This window comes from Mustela nivalis (genome assembly GCF_964662115.1).
Source record: "Mustela nivalis genome assembly, chromosome: 5".
Classification (NCBI taxonomy): Eukaryota; Metazoa; Chordata; class Mammalia; order Carnivora; family Mustelidae; genus Mustela; species Mustela nivalis.
This window is the reverse complement of record NC_139024.1, coordinates 43,514,537-43,526,644: the sequence shown is the minus strand read 5'-3', so window position 1 is coordinate 43,526,644 and position 12,108 is coordinate 43,514,537. Positions and strand designations below refer to the sequence as shown.

General features: G+C 36.1%; 1 long non-coding RNA gene across 1 annotated transcript in view; it reads left to right on the top strand.

Moving 5' to 3' along the window:
* Positions 1–10,493, top strand: part of LOC309864814 — a 151,557-nt gene extending 141,064 nt beyond the window's left edge. Inside the window, exons 2-3 of the long non-coding RNA XR_014311777.1 lie at positions 3,764–3,853; positions 10,024–10,493. This is a non-coding gene — a long non-coding RNA (uncharacterized lncRNA). The remainder of the gene's footprint in view (positions 1–3,763; positions 3,854–10,023) is intronic.
* The last annotated feature ends 1,615 nt before the right edge of the window (positions 10,494–12,108 follow it).

The following is a 12,108-nucleotide window of genomic DNA, read 5'->3' as shown; positions in this document are numbered from 1 at the left end:
ATCTCAAGAAATTCAGGAAAAAAAAAGAATAACTCCTAGATTTTTGGCTTGGGCAGCTAGGTAGATGAGCCCTAAAAGGATGAAGGGAAATAGATCAACAGTTCCCTTTTGAAATTATTAAATTTGAGAATCATATTTGACATCCAGGTATTCAATAAGACAAGACTCTTGATCTCAAGAGAGAGTTCAATACTAAGGATATGAATTTTGAAATCACCAGCATTGAGGTGATATATAAAATATAGAAAATGGATGCAATCTCCAGGGAAACAGTGAATCAGTGTTATTATTCAGTTATGGCAAAATAATTGAGTAGAGCGTATGATCTTATATTTTTTGGTGGTCCACTATGTACTCATGAGTAACTTCGTGGTTGTGTAATATGGCACACACATTATAATTTTCTGGCTCCCAGATTGGGAACTGAACGAGATAATGTAATGATAATGGTAACTCTAATCAGACCTTACTAATAGGCATTTGCTTTATAACAAGGAAAATTGTCACAAGATTGATGGTATTCATTATTCCTTGCTTATCAGGAGGACATGGAATGGCTTGTATGTCTCGAGGTATATCAGATATCAAAATTATAGTAGCCGAGGAATATTAGGCAGAGTTTCTGGTTCTTGTCCCTGGAATAAAGACAATATGTGCTTATCTGAAAAACTGCCTTAAAGTAGATTTTTCCCTTTTTAAAAATCATCTTATTTTGTTTTATTGTCCATATAGGTAACTAATTCAATTCATAACAGATGTTATTCTTGGTTGAATGGGAAAACAGCTCTTTTCAGTTCTTCACTGAGATGATCAAAATGCAGCACCACCTGAAACTGGTCCTGTAGTGTCTTGTTTACAATGGTAGAGACTTAGGAGAAGTATAAATGTAATTACTGGGGACCAGACTTTCCAGTTTGGTATTGGCATGATCCTGCATCATCAATGAGATGCATTGTGAGACTTCAGAGTCAGAGTTGTGGTTCAAAATTTGAGTCCATCCCTATCTGGCTCTGTGACCTTAAAGATGACTTAATTATTCCCTTTGAGTCCCAGTTTCCTCACTAAAATGAGAACAATAATAAGTAACTTCTGTACATTCTATGAGTGTTAAATAAGATAACAGTGCCTAGTGCAACCTGGACAAATGCTTAATGTCTACCACCTGTCAATTATAGTTCAAATTTAGTCAGTTACATCTGCTCTAGTTAATTCTGCCATCTCCCATAAACCCTAAATTCTATGTCCTTCTTTCTCTTTCTCCTCCTTTTTTTTTTTTAAAGATTTTATTTATTTATCTGATATATATAGAGAGAGATCACAAGTAGGCAGAGAAAGGTGGGGAAGCAGGCTCCCAGCAGAGCAGAGAGCCCAGATGTGGGGCTTGATCCCAGGACCCCGAGATCATGATCTGAACTGAAGGCAGAGGTTTAGCCCACTGAGCTACCCAGGTGCCCCTTCCTCTTTCTTTTTTAAAAACCATTTTATTGAGGTATGATTGACATACAAATTGCTGTATATATTTACCATATCAATCTGATGAGTTTGGAGGAAAGTATACAACAAATCATCACAGTCCTTGTCATAAACACATCTATCACCTCCAAAAGTTTCCTACCACCCTCTTTCAGCATCCTCTTAGCAAATTTTTAAGGATGCAATATAGTATGGTTAACTCTAGCTGTGCAGCAGACCTCTGGTCTGATTCATCTTGTATAAATTAAACTTTGTGCCCCCTGACTAATACCTCCCTGTCTCCTCCTGCCCCCACCCCTGGGCAACCACCATTCAACATTCTGCTTTTCTGAGTTTGACCATTTTAGATTTCTCATATATCTTACTTTTAAAATTGAAGTGTGTATCAGTTATCCATTTGTTGCCTCAATTTTAAATCTACCCTTCATTGCTCTGCTTTTGATATGGAGCATTCTTCCCTTCCCAGCTTGCACAATATTGAGTTTTGTTGCTGAGGGCACTGGAAGATACTGGGGGAGGAACAGACTTTTCTTCTGGTTCTTAGTGTGCTCTGCTTAAATTCTTCTGCAGTGTATGACCATTGGGAACAGCGGGGCAATGGGCCAGCACTTATTTCCCCCTGGCCAGCATTCCTCAGCATCCCAGGAGATAGCTTCGCAAGTGAGCTGTGCTGCATGGAATTTCTCTGTGGCCAGCCTTACCCAGTTCTTAAGAGGGTAGCTTCTCAGCTCACAACCTCTACAGGAGGATTCGCAGTGAGTCCTGAGCTGCAACACCTCCTGGTGAAGTCTTCCTCCAGTAAGTTTCCCCAACACTGAGTGAGGGTAGTTGCTCTACCCTCTCCAACAAAGTTGGATCTCTGCCCCGAGGGGCCCTTCTGTATTTCTTTCATCCTTAGGTGCTATGCCTTAGTCCTAGAGGTAATAATGGTTGCTGCCTTTATCTTCTATTTATTTACTCTTTTAGAGTTCTCTTTACCCATTAGTAGGTAATTTCTTGTTATGGTTAATAAGTCTTTATATTAAACTTTCCCTGTTCAAATTATTGTGTGGTACCTGTCCGCCAACTGAAAACTTACAGATAAAAGATATAACTTATATGCAATGAAGTGCTCAGATTTTTTTTTTTTTTTAAGAGAGGAAGGGAGGTAAGTAGGGGAGAGAGATAGAGAGAGAGAGGTTCAGGGAGGGATAGAGGGAGAGGGAGAGGGAGAGAGAGAATCCCAAGCATGTCCCATGCCCAGCACAGAGCCTGATGTAAGACTTAACCTCAAAACCCTGAGATCATGACCTGAGCCAAAATCAAGAGTCAGATGCTTAACTGACTGAGTCACCCAGGCACTCCAGAAGTGCTCAAATTTTAAGTGAACCATTCACTGTTCTTGGCAATTACAGCAAGATGCAAATATTTCCATCTCCCTAAAAAATTCTCTTGTGTTTATTCATTCTCCTATTATTTCTGAATTTTGGCTATCATGCATAAAGCTGCCATGAAGCATCTCATACAAGTTTTTTGTGGACAAGTGATTTCCTTTTCCTTGGATAAACACCTAGGGATAGAACTGCTGGATCATAAGGTTGATGTATGTTTAACTTTTTATGAAACTTTCAGTTTTTCCTCCCATAAGCAATGTATAAGAATTCTGGTTGTTCCATGTTCTCTGAAAACATTTGGTATTTTTACAGCTCTCTTCAATATTTGGTATTTTTATAGGAAGTGCTGAAGTGCTCAGAGGTTATGAAAGCTGTCCTTGGCTGGCTTGCTTTCAAATTTATTCTTCGTTCTTTCTCATTCCTTTTGATAATTCCATAGTCCACTTCTCGGGAATGATTACCTACTTAAATTCCAGTATTTCATAACTTTCCCTTCTTTTCCGTACCCAAGCACTTTATTTTTGGATCCATCTGTTATAACTTTTATTGCATGCTATGTTGTCGTAGTGCTTTGTGAATAGGTTTCTTCCTTTCTTCTGCTACAGTGTGAATTCTCTGAATTCATGAATTATATATGGCTTATTTATCTTAATTTTCTCCAGTGCATGATATGGTGCATTACAGATAGTAAATGTTTGATTGATGTTTGTCAAATTAACATCTATTCATATGATCAAAACAGTAAATATTTTCAGATCCTTACTGACCAACCGCCCAGACAGTTGGATGGTTTCTGTTTTGAGTCTAATTCTGATATTCCTAGTTAGTGGATTTGGAAGTTCTCGTGAACTTTCCAGGGTGGTTGCCACCACTGAACTCTTTTTTTTTTTTTTTTTTTTTGCTTTCTTTTTCCCCAGCCATAGTTTTCTGGAAATCTCAGTGGGAAAGAACATTGGCCAGCATCTTGATGACAACTCCACTGAAAGACCGTGAAACAAAGATCTCAGGTAAACCATGGCCAGATTCCTGACCTACAAAAATTGTTGTATAATAAATATATATTATTTTAAACTGATAAATTTATGATAAGTTTGTTACTCAGCAATAGATGACTAATATAATCTGTAATTATTTCTGTTCCATTCTTTTAGGTTGGGTCAATTGAATGATCCAGGAGTATTAGCTATGTCATAGTATCAGGCCCTTGCTTGGAGCTCAAGCTTGGCTCTGTGCCAAAACACTCTGTGGGTATATTGTGAAGTAGCACAGGGTGTTTGGAAGTAATGTGATAAGCTAATTTATTAATTTTTATATCCAGAATTTATATTCAGAGTTCTCCACCTCCTTTGACAAATACTGAGCACTGCTCTTGGAACATGAAGGGACAAAGCTAGATTAACTCCATCAAAATAGATAGTGTTGATACCACTACCAGACACAGTTTCACACCCTGGGGTAGGATAGGATTGGAAAAAGAATCCAACTTGATTGGATGGGAGAAAACTAATAGAATTGACAGTAAGAATGGAGAAAAGGGATGAATGTGGTAGGTATTTTGGGAATTATAAGAGGCCAGATTTGATAACTGCTTGGATAGGAGGCAGGAAGAAGAAAGACCTCAAAAAGGACATTGTTTTATGTTGCCAGTTTCTCTGGAAGGACAGACTTTTTTAACAGAAACATAAAAGTCCAGGAAAGAAGTAGCATGGAAGGGATAGGGAGAAAATAACTATGTGCTATAATGTTCGTTTTGAGAAACTGTCAGAATATATCCAATTGCAGATACTCCACTGTAAAACCTATGGGGAAATAAAAACTTTTTAAAAAAGATTTTGAAAAATTGAGATATAATTGACATAATAACATATTAGTTTTAGGTGCATAACACAATGACAATATTTGTATACAGCTGACCCTTGAACCACACGGGGGTTAGGAGTGCTGACACCCTTGTGCAGTCAAAAATCTGAATGGCGGGGGGGGGTGGGAGGTTGGGGTACCAGGTGGTGGAGGGCACGGATTGCATGGAGCACTGGGTGTGGTGAAAGAATAATGAATACTGTTTTTCTGAAAATAAATAAATTAATAAAAAAAAATCTGAATGTAACTTTGGCTCCCCAGAACTTAAATATTAATAGCCTACTATTGATTGGAAGCCTTGGTGGTAACATAAACAGTTGACTAACATATTTTTTGTGTTATATATATTATATATACACAGAATTCTTATAATGAAGCTAGAGAGAAGAAAATGTTATTAAGAAAATTGTAAGGAAAAAGAAATAGACTTACAATGCTGTACTGTAGCTATTAAAAAAAATTTGTGTATAAGTGGGCCTGTGCAGTTCAAACTTGTGTCAACCATATATTGAAAATGATCACAGTAAATCTAGTTAATATCTGTCACCATACATAGCTGCAATATTTTTTTGTGATGAGAACCTTTTAAAAACTTAAAAAAAAACTTAAAAAAAGATTTATTTATCTATTTATTTGAGAGAAAGAGAGAGAGAGAGAGAGAGAGAGAGAGAGAGTCAAGGAGAGGGAGAGAATCTTCAAGCAGACTCCCTACTGAACACAAAGCCCAAAAAGGGGCTCGATCACTGACCCATAAAATCATGACCTGAACCCAAACCAAGAGTTAGATGCTTAACTGACTGAGCTGCCTAGGCTTCCTATGATAACTTTTTAGATCTACTTACTGTCTTTGCAACTTTTGAATATACAATACAATATCATTATATCCCCATGACTTATTTTTTTAATTTATTTTTTTATTAACATATAATGTATTATTTGTTTCAGGGGTACACATCTGTGATTCATCAGTCTTTTACAATTCACTGTACTCACCAAGCACATACCTCACACACACAAAAAACATCTTACTTTTTTATAATTGGAAGTTTGTACCTTTTGACCACCTTCACCTATTTTGCCAACCCCCTACACTCCCACCTCTGTCAACCACGAATCTGTTCTCTGTATTTATAAGCCTCTTTCTTTCTGTCTTTCTTATGCCACATGTAAGTAATATCATATAGTATTTGTCTTTTTCTATCTGATTTAGTTTCATTTATCATAATGCCCTCAAGGTCCAACCCTGTTGTTGCAAGAATTTCCTTCTTCCCCATGGCTAAATAATATGACATTGTGTGTGTGTGTGTGTGTGTGTGTGTGTGTGTGTATCTATCTATCACATTTTCTTTATCCATATCCTGACTATTGTAAATAATTACTGTAATGAACATGGGGTAGATATATCTTTTTGAATTAGTGTTTTCATTTTCTTCAAATAAATACCCAGAAGTGGAATTGCTGAAACATATGGTAGTTCTAGTTTTAATTTTTTGATAAACCTCAATACTATTTTTCATAATGGCTACACCAATTTACGTTCCAACCAGTGGTGCACAAGGGTCCATTTTCCCCACATCCTCACCAACATTCATTATTCTTATCTTTTACAACAGCCATTCTTACAGGTATGAATGATATCCATTGTGGTTTTGATTGGGGGAAATGAGAACTTTCAAATATCGTGAGGGTATTTATTAGTTGGCACAACCTTTTGTAAGTATAGTTTTGCAATATTAATTAAGAGTTTTAAATATTGTTTCTTTTCTGAAATTCTACTAGAATTTAATTCAATGAAAATAATAAGATATTTGAAATATATAATTATATATTTTTATATATTTTAATAAAAATTGAAAAAAACCTAAACATTCAACAATAGGGGAGTTATTAAATTTGTCTTTTTAAACAAATTCCTAGAAACATACAAACTACCAAAACTGAGGAGGGAAGAAATAGAAAATTTGAACAGATTCTATGTCAGGAAAGAAATTGAATCAATAATGAAACGTCTCCCAACAAACAAAAAGTCCAGGGCTGGATGGCTTCTCAGGAGAATTACACTAGACATTTAAAGAAGACTTAATACCTGTTCTTCTCAAACTGAGGGAAAACTTCTAGACTCATTCTACAAGGTGAGCAGTACTTTGATTCAAAAAACCAGGCAAAGATCCCACTAAAAAGGAAAATTATAAGCCAATATCCTTGATGAACATGGCTACAAAAATTGTCAACAAGATACCAGCAAATTGAATTCAACAGGACATTAAATGAATTATCCACCATGATTAAGTGGGATTTATTCCTGAGCTGCTGGGTGGTACAATATTCTGAAATCAATCAATGTGATATACCACATTGTTTAAAAGAAAGGATAAGACCATATGATCCTCTCAACAGATGCAGAAAAAGAATTTGACAAAATATAGCATTTTTTCTTGATAAAAACTTACAACAGAGTAGGGATAGAGGGAATACACCTCAACATCATAAAGGTGATCTACATGAAAGATCTACTCAATGGAGGAGTAGATCATTCTCAATGGGGGAAAACTCAGAGCTTTTCCTCTGCATTTAGAAATAAGATAGGGATGTCCACTCTCACCACCGTTATTTAATGTAGTGCAGAAAGTCCTAGCCTCAACAGACAACAAAAAGAGATAAAAGGCATCCAAATGGTAAGGATTATGTTGTTTTTATTTTTATTTTATCCTTTTTGGTGTTTTCTAAATTTTTTATATTAATGTTAGGGAATATTTCTTTTGTGATCCGAAAACATTATAATAAAAATCTTACTAGTGGCTCAATTTTGGTTTATCCAATATGTATTTGATTACATTTCTATAATTATCAAAATTAGTATCAAAGCAGTAACTTACCTGATATATAAATTGTATAATCCCTTTCCTTTTTTTTTTTTGATGGGTCTTGTTTGCTTTTTTTAAAAAATAATTTTTAAAAAATTTTAATTAACATATAATGTATTATTAGCCCCAGGGTACAGGTCTGTGAATCGCCAGGTTTACACACTTTACAGCACTCACTATAGCACATACCCTCCCCAATCTCTTTCCTTCTTAATCCTTATTGCATTCCTACATGTTTGTTAAAATAATTTGGTGTTATCGGTTTAGCTTATTATTATTATTATTTTTAATTTTTTATTTTTTATAAACATATATTTTTATCCCCAGGGGTACAGGTCTGTGAATTGCCAGGTTTACACACTTCACAGCACTCACCAAAGCACATACCCTCCCCAATGTCCATAACCCCACCCCCCTTCTCCCACCCCCCCTCCCCCCAGCAACCCTCAGTTTGTTTTGTGAGATTAAGAGTCACTTATGGCTTGTCTCCCTCCCAAGACTATACTTTCAGGGATCATTTCTATAGTTTGTTATTATTATTATTTTAATATTATGTTATGTTAGTCACCATACAGTACATCATTAGTTTCTGATGTAATGTTCCATGATTCATTTTTTTGTTTGTGTATAGCACCCAGTGCTCCATGCAATACATGCCTTCCTTAATATCCAACTCTAGGCTCACCTGTTCCCCCTCCCCCCTCCCTTCTAAAACCCTCAGTTTGTTTCCCAGAGTCCATAGTCTCTCATGGTTTGTCTCCCACTCCAATTTCTTCCTCTTCATTTTTCCCTTCCTTTTCCTAATGTCATCTATATTATTCCTTATGTTCCACAAATAAGTGAAACCATATGATAATCATCTTTCTCTGTTTGACTTATTTCGCTTAGCCTAATCTCCTCCATTTTCATCCATGTTGTTGCAAATAATGGGTATTCATCCTTTCTGATGGCTGAGTAATACTCCATTGTATATATGGACCACATCTTCTTTACCCATTCATCTGTTGAAGGGCATCTTGGCTCCTTCCACAGATTGGCTATTGTGGACATTGCTGCTATGAACATTGGGGTACAGATGGCTCTTCTTTTCACTACATCTGTATCTTTGGGGTAAATACCCAGTAGTGTAATTACTGGGTCATAAGGTAGCTCTATTTTTAACTTTTGGAAGAACCTCTACACTGTTTTCCAAAGTGGCCATACCACCTTACATTCCCACCAACAGTGTAAGAGGGTTCCCCTTTCTCCACATCCTCTCCAACACTTGTTGTTTATTGTCTTATTGACTTTGGCCATTCTGACTGGTGTAAGGTGGTATCTCAATGTGGTTTTTATTTGAATCTTCCTGATGGCCAATGATGATGAACATTTTTTCATGTGTCTGTTAGCCATTTTTATGTCTTCTTTGGAGAAGTGTCTGTTCATGTCTTCTGCCCATTTTTTGACGTCTTTTTTGCATGTATTGAGTTTGAGGAGCTCTTTATAGATCTTGGATATCAACCCTTTGTTTGTAGTGTCATGTGTGAATATCTTCTCCCATTCTGTGGATTGCCTCTTAGTTTTGTTGACTGTTTCCTTTGCTGTGCAGAAGTTTTTTTATCTTGATGAAGTTATTATTTTTTAGAGATTTATTTATTTTAGAGAGGGGAGAGAATGATCAGGGTGTGGGGCAGAGGGAGAGTGAATCCTCAGACTTCCCACTGAATGCAGAGCCCAACATGGGCCTCCATCCCAGGATGCTGAGAATATGACCTGAGCTGAAATCAACAGTCAGACGCTTAACTGACTGAGCTACCCAAGGGCCCCAGGTTTAGATTATTATTTTACATTTTTATATTATTATCTACCTTAATTTACAGGAAAGTTTTAGCCCTGAATTTTATAAACATGTTTTAAAACATTTTTTCCTGCTTAATTCTGTATATTTTATTGGTTTTCCTGATAACCAAAATTGCAAAAAAGAGCAGATAATAGTTGTGCAGGGGTTGGGTTGTGGGAAAATTGGGGGGATTTTGGTCAAAGGGCACAGATTTGCAATTAGAAGGTGAATAAGTTCTGGAGGTCTAATGCACGTCATTGTGATTATAGTCAACAATACTGTATTATGTACTTCAAGGTTGCTAAGAGATTACATCTTAAATGTTTTCTCCACAAAATAGCTGAGACTATGGTGTCAGTGATATTGCAATACATAAATAGATCCAATCAATATGCCTTAATATTATACAATGTTATGTATCAATTACATCTTAGTAATAAAAATAAATTTTTACATTATAGCTTTCTATTTCTTATAGATATATGCATATGATACACAAATAAAATTGTCGTTTTCAATCTTTGCACAAGTTATTTGATATTCTTTTTTTTTTTAAGTTATTTTGATATTCTTCAAGAGGTAGACACTCCTTTGAGTATGACCTGGACTTACTGATGTGCTTCTTAATTAATAGAAAACAGCAGTGGTGATGTGGGACTTCGGAGACAAGATTATGAAAGGCACTGTGACTTCTTTCTCTTGAATTTCTCACTCTGGGTGAAGTTAGCTGACATGTCATAAGGAGAAGCCCATGTTTGGGGGAGCTGAGGCCTCCTGCCATTAGCCAATGAAGAACCAAGGTCTCCAGGCAACAGCCATATGAGTGAGTCTTCTTGGAAGTAAATCCTTTAGTCCTGTCAATCTTCAGATGTCTACATCCCAAACGCCATTTTGACTGCAACTTTGTCAGAGACGCAGAGCCAGGAAAAGCCACAGAAGTTGTTCCTGGATCTGACCTTTAGAAACTCCTGTGAGATAGTAAATGCTTCTTGTTTTCAGCCACTAAAATCTGGGAGGAATTTGTAATGAAGCAATAGGTAACTAACTTTAGTGTATTTCTCTGTGTGATTAATACATTGTTAGGTAATAATTTGTTACATTAAAAGTTCATAATTGTACACTTACTGTGTAACAGGCATTGTGTCAAATATTTTACCTGCACTATCTTATTTGATTCTCACTCGTATCTTGCATTGTAGGTTCAATTATGTATCCTTGTTTTACAGAGGAGGAAATTGAGTCTTAGAGAGTAACCTGCTTAATTGAGTAAGTTAAAAAGCCAGGATTATAATGCAGAAGCCCATGCCACACTGATTCATTCTTCAGGCGGTTGGAGTGAATCTCTTATTAGTGTTTTTGAGAAAGTGAGATGCAAAGCCTCATATGCTCCACATTCTGATGTTTACAACACTATTTTTTTTTCTGTTCCATATTATATGCCTTGAGCTTCTGAGGCCTGCTTCTTTTCCTGCCAGTAGTAACCAAAGGAATCCCAGTATTTAGTCTTGAAAAACAGGCCTTCCTAATTATGCATAAAGGAAGACAGTGCAATAATATAAGAAGGAAATGTTTGTTTTATTCTTTCCCTACACTTTCAGAGAAAACCAGAAACTATTTTTTCTTATATTAATTTTAGATAAGGATTTTTATAAGATACCTGGGATTCAGAGATTATTGCTAACTACTGTTGATGGTAACCTTTAATTTTTTTTTAAAGATTTTATTTATTTATTTGACAGGCAGAGATCACAAGTAGGCAGAGAGGCAGACAGATAGAGGAGGAAGCAGGCTCCCCGCTGAGCAGAGAGCCCCATGTGGGGCTCGATCCCAGGACTCTGGGATCATGACTTGAGCTGAAAGTAGAGGCTTTAACCCACTGAGCCACCCAGATGAGGCCTCCTGCCATTAACCTTTAATTTTTGAAAGGTCAGTAATTTTAATTAGTGGTTTTACTTGATAATGTGTTACCTTGGTAATAATTTTGATGCAGATGTCACTTTTTTTCTAAAGGCATAAAACTTGGGAAATCTCTGTGAAATCAGAAGGAGATTATTGTTATTTCCCTCTTATTTCACATGCTTGAGGTTAAATAAAACTACAGATTTTGTACTTAAATAGAAAGTTTGGGAATCTTGTCTTACTTAAGTTTAACAAAGGGCATATAGTATATTTCTTAGTCCTTATTTAATTGAGAAAGTCTTTCTGTTGTTTTCACAAATGCACAATTACTTGAATGGATATAAAATTCCTAGGGTCACACCTGTGACCTACTAGTCATTCAATAAACTTTGATTGTTCTACTGTCCTCTTCAACACTTCCATTATTTTTTCTTTTCTTTTTTGGGAACACTTATACTTCTTAGTTAGCTCTTTGTCCTCTACTCTCCACATGTATTGTCTTCTCTAATTATTTTATTCTTTCTGTCTTCCTTCCAGGCTTCTCATTTTTGTTTTTAGTACTGATTTGATGGGGGTAGGGTAGACTTTTCTTCTTTTTCAGAGGGTAGATTAGGTGATATGTGGTTCAAAATGTATTTCTCAATTCATCTTGACTGATGATGCAATTAGTGAGAATTCCACCAGGATTTTCTGAAATCTTTTCTTACCATTTGATCTCAAAGCCACCTTTTTCATTTTTGTGTCTTCAAGAATAGTTTATTAGGAAATTAAGAAGAGGCATATCAGCTCTTCTTCATGGTGCCTTGGAGTCTGCTTCAGA